The sequence below is a fragment of the Pristis pectinata genome, chromosome 2 (genome assembly GCF_009764475.1).
Source record: "Pristis pectinata isolate sPriPec2 chromosome 2, sPriPec2.1.pri, whole genome shotgun sequence".
Classification (NCBI taxonomy): Eukaryota; Metazoa; Chordata; class Chondrichthyes; order Rhinopristiformes; family Pristidae; genus Pristis; species Pristis pectinata.
This window is the reverse complement of record NC_067406.1, coordinates 52,938,377-52,954,297: the sequence shown is the minus strand read 5'-3', so window position 1 is coordinate 52,954,297 and position 15,921 is coordinate 52,938,377. Positions and strand designations below refer to the sequence as shown.

General features: G+C 41.1%; 1 protein-coding gene across 2 annotated transcripts in view; it reads left to right on the top strand.

The window, feature by feature from the left end:
• Positions 1–1,542: 1,542 nt before the first annotated feature.
• The window catches only part of LOC127567551 (cAMP-specific 3',5'-cyclic phosphodiesterase 4D), a 938,945-nt gene continuing 924,566 nt past the window's right edge, over positions 1,543–15,921 (top strand). Inside the window, exon 1 of one of the 2 annotated variants that reach the window (XM_052010574.1) lies at positions 1,543–1,661. The gene's annotated coding sequence lies outside the window, so the exon portion shown is untranslated. The remainder of the gene's footprint in view (positions 1,662–15,921) is intronic. The other variant, XM_052010577.1, reaches the window with a different exon arrangement.

The following is a 15,921-nucleotide window of genomic DNA, read 5'->3' as shown; positions in this document are numbered from 1 at the left end:
GTATTGCAAAGAAAGCTAGGAAGTGAAAATAGGTAGAATTATTGACCAAAATTAGAACAGAAATTGAAGACATTTACCCAGGAGGAATAGAATTTGAAGCAACTTTACACCATCATTAATTTGCAACTAGGCACTACATTACATGAAAAACAGAAAGTACTCGAAACACCCAGCAGGTCAGGCAGCATTGATTGAAAGAGAGATGGATAAAGTTTCAGTTCCGCAGTGTTCATCAGAACTGGGAAAGAGAGAAAACAGGTTAACCTAGGTAGCAGAGAGGTGGGAGTTACTGCAGCAGTAGTTAAGATCAGATTACTCTTCTTTGTGTAACGTATTGCTAATATCACAGCTGTGAGTTATCCCCAGCAGGCCAGACTATACATATAGAGAAAGAAAAACTGGGCCAAAACAATGGCAGACAGAAATGTCCACTTCTGATGCAGACAGAAAGAAAGAGCGAGTTACCTAATGTTGGAAAATTCAATTTTAAGTCCAAGGTACTGCAATACGCCCAGGTGGAAGATGAAGCACCGTTCCTTGTGTTAGGCCATGTAACAGTGCTGGAGGCCACAGACCGAAAGGCCAGAGTGGGAGTGGAATGGTGAATTAAAGTGATAGGCAACCGAAAGCTCAGGTCACTCCTGTGGACTGAACATAGGTGCACTGTAAAGTGATCACCCAATCTACAGTTGGTTTCTCCAGGGTAGAGGAGACCACATTGTTGACACTGAATGCAGTGCAAGAGATTGGAAGAAGTGCAAGTGAATCGCTATTTCACCTGGAAGGACTGTTTGGGTCCCTGGATAATGGAAGGGAAGAGGTAAAATGAAAGGTGTTGCACCTCCTGCAGTTGTATGGGAGAGTGTCATAAGACAGAGAGCGGTGGTTGGTGGGGATGGAAGAGTAGGCCAGGGAGTTGCAAAGGAAGCGATTCCTTAGAATTTCTGAAAGGGGAGTGGTGCGGAATATGTGCCTGGTGGTGGAATGTTGTTGGAGCTGCTGGAAATTGTGAATGATGATCCATTGAATGTGGAGGCTGGTGGGGTGGTAGGTAAAGACCAGAGAAGAATTGTCCTTGTTCTATCCAGAAGGAGAGGGTGTGTGTGCAGAGGTACAGGAGATAGACTAGCTGCAGTCAAGGGCTACATCCACTATGGTACAGGGGAAGGCACATTTCAGGATTTTTATTTTGTTACATTATTTTCATAATAAATGCAATCCTCTCTTTGTCTGAATGGGCCAGGCTTTATTAATCATTGAGTTGAACAAACAGGAAAGAAATAATAGGATTAGTAGTATAGATGTTGCATCTTTTAATATATCAGTTGATATAACGAAAGGGAAATCTAGGTATGAATACTGTGTTCATTGAGAAATGCAAAGGTACTCTGAGCATTATTTCCACAGCAGATCATGCAGCTTGACACAGCCAGCAAGACTTGTTCCTTAAAGTACAGTGATTGGTTGGGATCTTAGCTGAGGTTTATTATTTCTCGGCAAGCATGTATAAGCATGAAGCTCAGAGTTGAAAGCAACACAGAGATCTGACTGAGTCTGACTTCTTGGCTTGTTTATTCTTCCTTAATTTTCAGCACAGTACCATTGCTTTGAATTTTCCATTCTGAATCAATTGATATTAGCAGCTACCTACAGCAGAAACTGTAAGTTGTCATTTTTCTGAGGAATGTTTTACTTAAATGGGAATAAATTAATTTAATGTGCTCTGTTTGTTCACGTTGGGAATGCTTGAAAGCTTATACCTTTTATGGATATAAAAGCCATGATGATTCATTTCTACACTGATTTTACAATAATACCGCTTAAAGATGTTGCTGAAAATTATTTTGCCCTTTATTGTAAACAGATATAATAATCAAATCATTCTTCAACTCAATCTAATAACATTTATTAACATGGTAACTAGATTCAAAATATAAATTACTCTCTGTGGTGCATCAATACATTTTATGGTGATTTACTTTGTAAATCATTCTTGTATCTTGAACTTATTCCCATGAATAATGCGCAAAACTTCATTAATGGTTTAACTGTACACTTCTGGAATTCTCCATTCACAATGCTGATAACACAATATTCCTCAGTACGTTGTACGAGTTTGCAGTTAATCAGTACACTTGACATAAATCTGATTAATTTCAATGTAAAAGTATTCCCCAGCCACATTCATGGCATTAGTTGTTTCAAATAATTTTCTTTAGGGAAGTTGATGTTTTCTTGTACCAAAAATACTATTTAAAGTTTGGTCCCCTGCGTTTTTCTACATTTTATCGAAGTTTTGAGAACTCTCATGTGCTCTTTATCCATCTTGCTTACTTACTTGTATGGGTAAGGTTTCAATTGTCCAAAAATAAGCAATTTTCTTATTCTGGAAATCTGCAATAAAAACTGGAAATACGCAACCAGTCAAGCAGCATCCGTGAAGAGAGAAACAGAACTAATGTTAATATTTCAGGTTGATTGTCTTTCATCAGATTTCTCCCTGCAAATGCTGCCTGTCCTGCTGAGTATTTCCAGCATTCCCTTCTTTTATTGCAGATTTCCAGCATCTGCGGTGTTTTATACCTTGCATTTCCAGCATTGTTTTGCTTCTCCCTGCCTTATATTCATTTCCTTCTTATTACATCTCCTTCAGACAGATCAACTGCCACTAATAAGTCTGCCCCACCCTCCTTCAATTGACGTCACCATGATTTGCAAATTTCAGCCTCTCTTGGTCTCCACCCTATCGAAGACGTTCCCTGTGTTTTTCCCACCCCTCCCCATTCTAAGCAACTTAAAACATGTTCAACTTCTAATTTTTTTCAGATCTGATATAAGGTCATCAACTTAAACTGTTAACTTTGTTTCTTCCTCCACAGATGTTGTGTGAGTTGTTGACTATTTGGAGCTCTTTGTGTTTTCATGTCAGGCTTCAATTGTATTTGTTGGACACCATGCCAGTAATTGTGGATATTGAGGAAAATCAGTAATTGTCTTTGTTAGTAAACAACACATGTACCTTCTGCACGGCAAAGGGTTCAGAATTTTTCATAGTTAGTTGAGAGAATAAGGAAAACTGTTAGTAGAAATGTGTTGCACGTGTTCTTATATAAAATAGTTCAGTTCAACTTGAACCTTGCAAGTCAATCTGAACCTGTATTTATGAAAGGATACAAAAAAGTAGAATTACCGCTGCATCATAACAATATAGTTTGAAAGTGAGGTATAATTATTCCATGAAGAATACTTCAGATTTGACAATGAGAAATATGAACAGAAAATGCTGGAAATAAATACTCAGGTCAGCCGGCAATTAGCTGAGGATTATTCATTGATTGTGGTGGCCGATGGAATGGAGGACAAGGATTCATAGGCTTGAGTCATGTGGTGAGCGGTCCTGTCCACAGGATAAGATAAGCTAAGATAAGATAAAATAAAATAAGATATTATTAGTCACATGTATATCGAAACACACAGTGAAATTCATCTTTTGCGTAGAGTGTTCTGGGGGCAGCCCGCAAGTGTTGCCATGCTTCCGGCGCCAACATAGCATGCCCACAACTTCCTAACCCGTACGTCTTTGGAATGTGGGAGGAAACTGGAGCACCCGGAGGAAACCCAAGCAGACACAGGGAGAATGTACAAACTCCTTACAGACAGTGGCCGGAATCGAACCCGGGTCACTGGCTCTGTAACAGCATTATGCTGACCCCTACACTACGGTGCCTTTGAGTCATAGAAGCATAAAGTTGTAGAGCACAGAAACAGGGCCATCAGCCCATCACATCCATGCTGACATTTTTGCCTGTGTACACTAATCCTTTTTGCCAACACTGGGTACATATCCTTCTATGCCTTGTCTATTTAAGGCCTGTCTAAATGTCTCTTAAATGTAGTGATTGTATCTGACTCCACCATCTCCTCTGGCAGCGAGTTCCAGATATCGACCACTCCCTGTGTAAAAATAAACTTTCCTCTAAAATCCCCTTTAAAGCTCTTTCCTCTCTCCTTAAACCCATGCCCACTTGTTTTTGAAACACCTACCATGGGAAAAAGATTCTGACTATCTACCCTATCTATGCCTCTTATAGTTCTATATACCTCTATCAGGTCACCCCTCAGCCTCATTCTCTGCAGGAAAAATAAACACAGCCGATCCAATCTCTCCCCCAAACTAAAGTCCTCCAATCTAAGCAACATGCTGGTGAATCTCCTTTGCATTCTCTCCAGTGCAACCACATCCTTTCTAATGTGTGGTGATCAGAACCACACACACTACTCCAAGTGTGGCCTAACTATTATTTTGTAAAGTTCCAGCATAATGTCCCAACTTTTATATTCTGTGCCTTGACCTATGAAGGCAAACCTATTGGTTTATTATTGTCACTCGTACCGGGGTACAGTAAAAAACTTGCCTTGCATACCGTTCATATGCCTCTTCCCCACCCGAACTACCTGTGTTGCTGCTTTCAGGGAACTATGGACTTGAACCCTAAGGTCCCTCTATTCATCAACATTTCTTAGTGCCCCACCATTTACTGTATATGTCCTACACCTTGCATTGTTAGGATTAAATTCCATCTGCCAAAGCTCCACCCAACTTTCCATCTGATCTATATTCTGCTGTAGCCTTGGAGAACATTCCTTGCTATCCACAATACGACCAACTTCTGTGTCATTCACAGACTCAATAATCATACCTCCTACAAGTTGTTAATATATATCACAAATGACAAGGGTCCCAACACTTATCTTTGCGGTACATCACTGGTCATAGACATCCAATCGAAAAAGCATCCTTCCACCCTTAGCCTCCTATCACCAAGCCAATTTTGGATCCAATTAGCCAGCTTGCCTTGGGTCCCATGTGCCTTAACCTTCTGGACCAGCCTAACATTGGGGACCTTGTCAAATGCCTTAATGAAGTCCATATGGACAACATCTTCTGACCTGCCTTCATCAATATTTTTTAACCTCCTAAAAATTATGAATCAAATTAGTGAAGCAGGACTTCCCTGCACAAAGCCTTGTTGTCTATCCCTGATCAGCCCCCGCCTTTCCAAATCTACAAAAATTCTATCCTTTAGGATTTTCTCTAGAATTTCCCTACCACTTACATAAGGCTCAATGGTCTATAGTTACATGGCTTATCCTCATCGCCCTTCTTAATAAAGGAATGACTTTACCTATCCTCCAGTTTTCTGGCAACTAACCCATGGCTAATGAAGATGCAAAAACCTCTGTCATGGCCCCAGTTGTCTCCTCCCTTGCTTCCCACAGCAACAAGGGATACATCTCAACTGGCCCTGAGGATTTATCAACTCTTATGTCTCCCATAATATCTAACATCTCCTTCTTGGTGCAGATCTGAACCATATTATCCATGTACCCCTCCCTGAAATCACTATATAGAACATTACAAGCACAGTACAGGCCCTTCAGCCCACAACTTTGTGTCGACATTTTATCCTGCTCTAAGATCTATCTAACTCTTCCCTCCCACATAGCCCTCCATTTCTCTTTCATTCGTGTGTCTATCTAAGAGTCTCTTAAATGTTCCTAATGTATCTGCCCCCAGAACCTCTGCTGGCAACGCTTTCCACACACCCACCACTCTCTGTGTAAAAAACATACTCCTGACATCCCCTTTATATCTTCCTCCAATCACCCTAAAATTGTGCCCCCTCATGTTAGCCATTATCACCCTGGGAAAAAGTCTCTGACTGTCCACTCGATCTATGCCTCTTATCATCTTGTACACCTCTATCAAGTCACCTCTCATTCTCCTTCTCTCCAAAGAGAAAATTCCTAGCTTGCTCAACCTATCCTCATAAGACATGCTCTCCAATCCAGGCAACATCCTGGTAAATCTCCTCTGCACCCTCTCTAAAGCATTATCTTCCATGTCCTTCTCCTTGCTGAATATAGATGAAAAAATATATTTAGGACCATGTCCACATCCCTTGACTCCACGCATAAGTTACCCCTTTTCGTCCCTAGAGAGACCCACTCTTTCCCTGGCTACCCTCTTGCACCTGATATACTTATTTTAATATTATCAGTTGTCTAAATCTTATAAGATGATGACTAGGGAAAGAATGAATAAATGAAAATCCTCAACTGATGGGAGAGAAGCAATGTGGATTTGTAAAAGATACTGACAAAGCTGACTGATTCTTTTGAAGGTACCAGTAATGTAGATGGAAATCCTAATATGTTGAGTAAGCAGGAAAAGTTGGGGCTGGGAGGCTGGTGGTGGGGTGGTGGGGGGGAGGTGGTGAGTGTTGGTGGGGAATGGACAGCCTCATGTGTCAACTGAACTGGAAGGCAATTCTAAGTGTAGAGATAAGCCTGGAGTCAAGATCTGAAGTACCCTAATATCCAATGATGTCTTTGGTTATTGAAGAGGCATAGATAAGGTGGATGGTAAATGTCTATTCCCAGGGTAGGGCAGTCCAAAACTAGGGGCATAGATTTAGGGTGAGAGGGGAAAGATTTAAAAGGGACCTGAGGGGCAACTTTTTCACGCAGAGATTGGTGAATATATGGGAATAAGCTGCTAGAGGAAGTGGTTGAGGCAGGTTCTATAGTATCATTTAAGAAGCACTTGGATAAGTACATGGAGGGGCGGGGCTTAGAGGGATATGGGCCGAATGCAGGAAAGGAGACTAGCTGGGCGGGCACCATTTTCGGCATGGACTGGTTGGGCCAAAGGGCCTGTACCCAGGCTGTATTTCTCTATGACCCTCTAACTAAGTGGAAATGATGCTCCGCGAGTGGATTGTGAGCGGGGATGCCCTCCATGTCGTTCAGCAGCCTCACGACCAAAGCTCGAAAATCCAGTGGAAAGATGCAGTTAAATGTCTGGTTGGTATGGTTGATCAGTACTGCCTCAGCATGTGCAAGCCCTCTGCTGCATAATATGGCAAATATTCTGTACCAGATAGATCCCTATTGACTCAAACACTTTCAAGGAAGCCACCCCCACTCATTGACAGATATGTGTAACAAAGGCTACACATATGGTTAATGGCATCCTGGTAAATGTGGTTAATCAGACCATACTGGCTCTTGATCACCCTGAGCCTCCTCATTTCATCCAGTATGACATAAAGCATTGAGAAGCTGCAATCAGAAAACTTCTGAAGAGCTGAAGCAATTAGTTTTGCTTTAAAAATCTTATTGAAGCCAATGCACCTCCACTGACATGGTTACTTTTGGGAAGGAATTCCTGTACCAGCAGTATTTTTCCAAAGAATGGCAATTTAACCTGTCTTTACAGAAGATGAAATAGCAAAGATATGAATATGTACAATATCCAACTAATCCTCAGCATCTGTCAAGTAAAGACAAGTCGAGTTTATTGTTGTGCACAAGTACGGTGAGGTACGGGTACAGTGAAAAACTTGCTTGCAGCAGCATCACAGGCATGTAGACATAGACAACGTACAGAATATAAATTATACATAAATTATGCATAAATTATACAAGACAGTGAAGAGAGAGAAAAAAGAGCAGATGGAAGAGGTAATCCGTGGTGTTCCATTGCTGAGTTAGATTTAGGGTTGTGAGGTTGATTCAAGAACCTGATGGTTGTAGGAAAGTAGCTGTTCCTGAACCTGGTGGTGTGGGGCTTCAGGCTTCTGTACCTCCTGCCTGATGGCAGCAGCAAGAAGAGGGCATGACTCAGATGGTGGGGAGTCTTGAAATAGCGCCTCCTGTAGATGCTGCCAATGGTGGGGAACGATGTGCCAACCATGGAGCAGGCTGTGTCCACTACTCTCTGCAGCCTGTTGTGTTCCTGTGCATTGGAATTGCTGCACCAGACCATGATGCAATCAGCCAGGATACTTTCACATTGCAGAAGTTTGTTAGAGTATTTGGTGACATTCCAAATCTCCTTAAGCTTCTGAGAAAGTAGAGGCACTGGCACGCCTTCTTCGTAGTTGCCTCTATGTGCTGGGCCCAGGGTAGCGCATTCAAGATGTTAATGCCCAGGAATTTGAAGCTTCTGACCTTTGCACTTCTGACCTACCAATGACAATTGACATGTGGTCTCCCAACTTCCCCTTTCTCAAGTCAACAATTAGCTCATTTTTTTTGTTAACGTTGAGTGTGAGGTTGTTATTGCAGCACCACTCAACCAGATGTTCCATCTCACTCCTGTATGCTGACTCATCACCACCCATGGCCAACAATAGCGGTGTGATCGGTGAACCTGCAGATGGTATTGGAGCAGTGTTTAGCCACACAGTTGTGGGTGTAAAGAGAGGAAGAGCAGGGGGCTAAGCACACAGTCTGGAGGTGCACCTGTGTTGATGGTCATTGAGGAGATGTTGTTACCGATCTGGACTGATTGAGGTCTGCCAATGAGGAAGTCAAGGATCCAGTCGCAAAGGGAGGTACAGAGACCCAGGTCTTGGAACTTGGTGATAAGTTTGGAGGGGATGATCATGTTGAACGCTGAGCTGTTTACATTAAAATTCAATGATTTATTATAAATTTACTGTGTAAATTAACATGCTAGCCATTTTGCAATGTGCCAAAAATAATATTTAGTCGTATGACCAGTTAGTCATCTTTTGGTAATGTTGCTTTAGGGTGGAATGTTTGTTAGAGGTGTAGGAAACTAATCAGAATTGATTACACCAGCAGAAAGAATGCACAGCATAAAAGCATTAAGATGTGAAAATGCAGACAGTCCTTGCAATTCATTCTTTTATCTATGTTTCAGTGTTGTTTATAGATTAATTAATGTTTCATGGCACTCTTGGAAAACATCAAAGTAGCCTTAGCAAAACATAGTAATTCGAGAATGTCACTAAACACTGCTAATCCATAAACTGCCTTTTAATCTGAACTGCTCTCTTTAGACCTTGTCCAAATTTTAGAATCAGAATCAGAATCAGGTTTATTATCACTGATATATGTTGTGAAATCTGTTGTTTTGTGGCAACAGTACAGTGCAAGACATCCCTTAAACGATGACTTGGACTCTTGACCTCACAATCTACCTTGTTATGACCTTGCACTTTATTGTCTATTTGCACTGCACTTTCTCTGTAGCTGTGACACTTTACCCTGTGTTCTGTATTGTTTTTACCCTGTACTACCTCAATGAACTGTGCAGTGAATTGATATGTACGAATAGTATGTAAGACAAGTTTTTCACTGTACCTTGGTACAAGTAACAATAATGAACCAATACCAATACCAAAATTACTACTAGATAGATAGATAGATAGATAGATAGATAGATAGATAGATAGATAGATAGATAGATAGATAGATAGAAAGATAGATAGAGTGTGCAAAAGAGGAATAACGGGGTAGTTTTCATGGGTTCATGGACAATTCAAAAATCTGATGGCGAGGGGAAGGAGCTGTTCCTAAATCATTGAGTGTGGGTCTTCAGGGTCCTGTACCTCCTTTCTGATGGTAGTAGTGAAAAGAGAGCATGTCCCGGATGGTGAGAGTCCTTAATGATGGATTCTGCCTTCTCGTGGTTTTGTGGCACCGCCTCTTAAAGATGTCCTCGATGGTGGGGAGGGTTGTGCCCGTGATGGAGCTGACTGAGTCCACAACCCTCTGCAGCCTCTTTCAATCCTGCACATTGGAACTTCCATACCAGGTGGTGATACAACCAGTCAGAAAGCTTTCCATTCTACATCTGTAGAAATTTGCAAGAGTCTTTGGTAACACACGAAATCTCCTCAAACTGCTAATGAAGTAGAGCCGCGGGTGTGCCTTCTACAAGATTGCATCAATGTGTTGGGCCCAGGATAGATCCTCCGAGATGTTGACGCCCAGGAACTTGAAGCTGCTCACCCTTAACACTGCCGACCCCTTAACGAGGACTGGTGTGTGTTCTCCCAACTTTCCCTTCCTGAAGTCCACAATCAATTCCTTGGTCTTGCTGACGTTGAGTGCGAGGTTGTTGTGACACCACTCAACCAGCTGAATCATCTCACTCCTGTTCACCTTCTTGTCACTGTCTGAGATTCTGCCAACAACTGCAAATTTATAGATGGCATTTGATCTGTGCCTAGCCACACAGTCATGAGTGTAGAGAGAGCAGATCAGTGGGCTAAGCACGCATCCTTGAGGTGCGCCTGTGTTGATTGTCAGAGAGGAGGAGATGTTACTACCGATCTGCACTGACTATGGTCTCCCAATAAGGAAGTCAAGGATCCAGTTGCAGAGAGAGGTAAAGAGGCCCAGGTTTTGAAGCTTGTTGATTAGTACTGAGGGGATGTTGGTGTTGAACGCTGAACTGTAATCAATAAACAGCAGCCTGACGTATGTATCGTTGTTGTCCAGATACTCCCAAAGCTGAGTGAAGAAGCAGTGAGATTGTATCTGCTGTAGATCTGTTATAGGGTCTTTGTGAAAGCTACACTTGGAACATGTAGGAGTGGGCGATGTGACATCCTGAGCTTACCTCATTCCTTTACAAGATTGTGGCTGATCGATTACAGCTTGGCATTCAATACCATCATCCCCTCAATATTAATCATCAAGCTTCAAAACTTGGGCCTCTGTACCTCCCTCTGCAACTGGATCCACGACTTCCTTATCAGGAGACCACAGTCAGTGCGGATCAGTAATAACATCTCCTCCTCGCTGACAATCAACACAGGCACACCTCAAGGATGCAGGCTTAGCTCACTGCTCTATTCTCTCTACACTCATGACTGTGTGGCTAAGCACAGCTCAAATGTCACCTATAAATTTGCAGTTGTTGGCAGAATCTCAGATGGTGATGAGGAGGTGTGTAGGAGTGAGATGGTTCAGCTGGTTGAGTGGTGTCACAAAAATAACCTCACACTCAACGTCAGCAAGATCAAGGAATTGATTGTGGACTTCAGGAAGAGGAAGTCGGGAGAATACACACCAGTCCTCATTGAGGGGTCAGCGATGGAAAGGGTGAGCAGCTTCAAGTTCCTGGGCGTCAACATCTTGGAGGATCTATCCTGGGCCCAACACATTGATGCAATCATGAAGAAGACACACTAGCAGCTCTACTTCATTAGCAGTTTGAGGAGATTTCGTGTGTTACCAACGACTCTTGCAAATTTCTACAGATGTGGAGTGGAAAGCATTCTGACTGGTTGTGTCACTGCCTGGTATGGAAGTTCCAATGCGCAGGATTGCAAGAGGCTGCAGAGGGTTGTGGACTCAGCCAGCTCCATCACGGGTACAGCCCCCCTCAGCCATCGAGGACATATTCAAGAGGTGGTGCTCAAGAAGGTGGCATCCATCACTAAGGACCCTCACCACCTGGGACATGCCCTCTTTACATTATTACCATCAGGGAAGAGGTACAGGAGCCCGAAGACCCACACTCAATGATTTAGGAACAGCTTCTTCCCTTCTGGCATCAGATTTCTGAATGGTCCACGAACCTGTGAACACTACTTAGTTATTGGGTTTTTTTGCACTTTTTATTTATTTTGTAATTTATTGTAATTTTTATGTCTTCGCACGGTACTGCTGCCGCAAGACAACAAATTTCACATCATATAAAATAAACCTGATCTGATTCTGACGTAACATTCAAGGTTTAGTCACATCACAGTTGTACTAAGAGTTTCTTGCCTTCTACTCTACACTCTTCACAATAAAGGCCAATATCTTCCTCTTAATTACTTGGTGTATCTGTGTGCTAACTTTCTGTGTTTCTTCTATGAGGATAGCTGATTTTTTCTGAAGACAAACGTTAAATGTCACACTATTTAGATTTCTATTCTTCCTGCCAAACTAGATAAGCTCAGATTTATGATCCATTTGCTATACCTACGAAGTCATATGAATAGATTAATCAAGTTTTGCCAACTTGTTTAATCTATTCATATGACTTTGTAGGTACATGGTGTTCAGTGCATAACTTACTTGCCACTTACCTTTCTGTCCTTATCCCTTCATCTAAATGTAGATTGCAAATACCCAAGGTCCCTGCACTGGTCCCTGAGGCACCCCACCATCTACAGTTTTGCCAGCCTGGTAATCTGTTTACTTCTACCCTTTGTTTTCAGACTATTAGTCAATTCTCTATCCATGCTAATGTATTACCACGAACTCCATCTTGAGCAGTAACCTTTAATGCAGCACATAATTGAATGGCTTTTGGAACTCCAAATACACTACATCCAGCTTTTCCATTTTATTTGTTCCACTGGTTACATCCTCAAGGGACACTAATAAATTTGTTAAACTCAGTAGAAATTGAATCTAATGGTGCCATTTTGCTTCTTGATCAAATCCAAGTTAGATTGATTTAGTATAGTAGGAGGGAGTGAAATGTAATTTATAGTAAAATTTCCTTTTAATAAAACCATATTGACTCTGCCTAATTATTTAATGCTTTTCCAAGCGTTTTCTTATCACTAATTTAATTACAGACTTTAGCATTTTCCTGATAACAAATGTTGGGCTAACTGGCTAGTCTGTTCTCTATTTTCTTTTTCCCTTCTTTCTTGAATAGTGGCATTACATTTGCTGTTTTCTAATCTGCTTGGACCTTTTCAGAATCAAGGGAATTTTTGCAAGATGACAATCAATGCACCTGCTAACTCTGCAGGTGCTGCTTTTAGAACCTTAGAATGCAGGCCGTCAGGTCCAGGGATTTATCCCAGTAGTTTTCCTAATGATTTTTCCCAGTGATATTAGTTGTTTTAAATTCTTTGCTCTCCTTTGTTCCTTGGTTACCTGGTATTTCTGGTACACTTTCAAATTTTTCTACTTTGAAGACAGATTAAAAATTAATCAGATCACAAATCACTACATTTATAAAAAAAATTGTCATATCATCTCTGTTTTGCTGAGCACCATTAACCTGTGCTCTGGGTTATCAACCAGTCATTCGAAATAGTTTCCCCTTATTTAATCTATCAGAAACATACATGATTTTGAATACCTAATCAAATCTCCCCTCAATCTTTTTTACTCGAAAGACTCCAGTTTTTCTAGAACAGTTGTCATCTCCCGGATTTCTTACAGATCTCTTCAGAGCCCCTTCCAAGGCCTGGATATTCTTGATAATGTGTGGTGCCCAGAATTGAACACCATTCTGCATCTGAAGCCTAACAGTCATGGAGCAGCATAATTTAGTTCCTTTTATTTTCTATATTTCTGGTTCTTTTCGAAGAAGACAATATCCTGCATGGATTGGTGACAGCTTTCCGAACCTTTCCGAAAGCAAAAGACTGCAGAGGCTACAAGTCTGAAATAAAGTCAGAAAATGCTGGAAAAATTCAGTTGGTCAAGAAGCATCTGGAGAGAGAGAAACAGAGTTAATGATAGAGGTCAGAGACAGCTTCATTGGAGTCAAAAATAGCAGGAAATAATGTAAGTACAAGATTCAGAGAAAGGGGTGTGGGGATAAGGGAGAAAGAAAGGGAAGATCTGTGATAGGCTGGGAGACAGGAATCAATAAATGACAACAGGTGATGGTGCTAAATGAAAGAAGGTGGTGTTAGGAATCAAAAGTGATCTACCACTTTGATGTTGTGGTACATATTTCCATGCTTTATTGAATTCTCAATGGAGGTTGGTGTTTTCTTAGTTCAGTTTATTTCTGGGCCATATAGATAGCAAATATTCATTTGGTATAATCTCCAGTGTGCAGAGTAACCTCTCAAGCATTGAAGCTGATAAAGTACCTTCACAGTGCCCTGGTAAACCTCAATGTTTACTGTTGATCCCAGAAGGAGGTTCTTAAATGTGCAATGCAGGATTCAATCCACTGGAGCAAAGCAGATCTTCAGAGCAATGATGCAGCCCTGCCCCAAGCTGCTGTTGATGCAGAGCCATAGAGCACATAAATAGGCCCTTCAGCCCACCATGACTAGGCAGACTATTAAGTACCTATCCCATTGATCAGCGTTTGGTTGGTAGGCTATTATGCCTGGATGATTCAAGTGCTCATATAGATGCTTCTTAAATGTTGCATTCTGTTATTGCTCTTCGGTTTAGACTACTTTGATATATTTATGTTTGGAATGATCTATCTCAATGGCATGCAAAACAAAGCTTTGCACTGTATTTTGGTACGTGTGATAATAATAAACCAATTACATGTTGTGAGAGGACCTGCCTTCACCACCCCGTCATGCTTATGTTGAAGGAAATGGAAATAAGTCATGGAGGGGGTCAGGACATGAGATCTGGACATTTGCTCAGATGGGCGGTCAATGACAAGAGGCAAATTTGGCTTACTTCCACTTTGTAATTCCATTGCAGCTCAAAAACTGACCCCCTTGGAGTGGATGGAGATGCTTTTTACAAGGAGAAATAATAGACACTAAGTATCATGAGATCTTTATTTGAAGTTGTTTATTTAATTCAAGTACTTTATCCATCTTAGATTCCAACAGGACCTGAAAGAAATACAAAAGATGTGTGTTAATTTAGAACTTGTGCAACCTCAGAACATTCTAAAGCATTTGAAGGACAATTAAGCATCTTAGTCTGTGTCATAATCTAGGTAAATGTGATCCCAAAAATACTAGTAAAATTGATTGGTGATGTTGAATGATGAGCATCCTTGTGCTGTTCTTTCAACGGGGCCTATGGAACTTTTAAGTTCAACTGAGCAGGCAGCTGGAACTTCAATTTACTTTTTCATTAGTTTTAGAAAGAAATTAGAAATGATTCCCACTGTGTTGGTCAAAAATATAACTTTTCCTCAGAGCAATGACTGTGATTCCTTGTGCTGAATTATCAGGTAGTGAAAACAATCTTTCACATTGAGCTTTCTCATACCTTCCAGAACTTAAAGCTCTTAGGTTACACCGGAATTTAATTTTGTTTTATTTAAAACTGGTTGAATGTTAGATTCTTATCAGATGTGTTGTGATTGTAAACATTAAAGCAATGCTGATTGGCCTTGTGCAGTTAATTGGGGTTTTGGTTTTCTCACCATTACTCCAAATTGGCAGTGTTTTTTTGATGAACCATAGTTTAGCTGATTAATCATCTGCAACCAATACAAATTAGTTGAAATCAAACTTGTCCACGTTTGTTGTTAGAAAATAACGAAGCTCCTGCAAATCTGTGGCCTCAGTGTACTCTGTTGTCTTGATACCCTCCAAAAATGAAGCAAACAGAAGTTTGAGGTCAGTCAGGGGAGTGATGTTGGAGGAGGGGCTCCCTTTACCATACGGCTGCTCCTGAACCATCTTCAGCACATGCCTGCTTCATGTGGCTATGAAATTGGAACCGCCCTTCACAAGGGAAAGTCTCATGTCCATCCATTCATGCCAACTCCCATGACACTCTAAACCTTTGTATAAGAATGTGAATATTGCTTTAAAATCTTTCTTCAGGGGTTAATTCACTTCCATTAATGGACCCCTTCCTTCCTGGGGCTTGCTTGTGCTTACAGGAGGCAAATACACCTCATCTTTGAGTGACCATTCTTTCAGTGCCAAAACAAGTTTATTTTGAAATGAGAAAACAGGTAATTAATTCTCACTCCTTTCTCTTGGTGTCATTAACTTTGAAAGGAGTGGGTAGCTGAGATAGACTGTTAGGGGTTCCTACAGTTGGGAAAACCTTTCTCCAACTTGTATTTCTCTGAAGGTATAATGGGATCTGGCATAATTTCCAAGGAAATTTTGGGCAATATATATTTTTACTGAAGGAGCAAGCAAAGTTTCAGCAAATGTAATGATCCAACAAATTTTGTATATCTATACCAAAGAAATTGTTTGGATCTACCAGTTTTCAACCAATTAAAGTGCACTTTGTGTCATTTCATCCCATTAGTTAAAATCTAATCCAAAAACCTTCATTTGAAAGTTCTTTATTTCTTTACAACATGAATCCAATTAAACTACAACTCCGTTACTAGCAACCAGATCTAATTAAATGGTGGAACAGGCTTGAGGGGCCAAGTGGCCTACTCCTGCTTCTAATTCA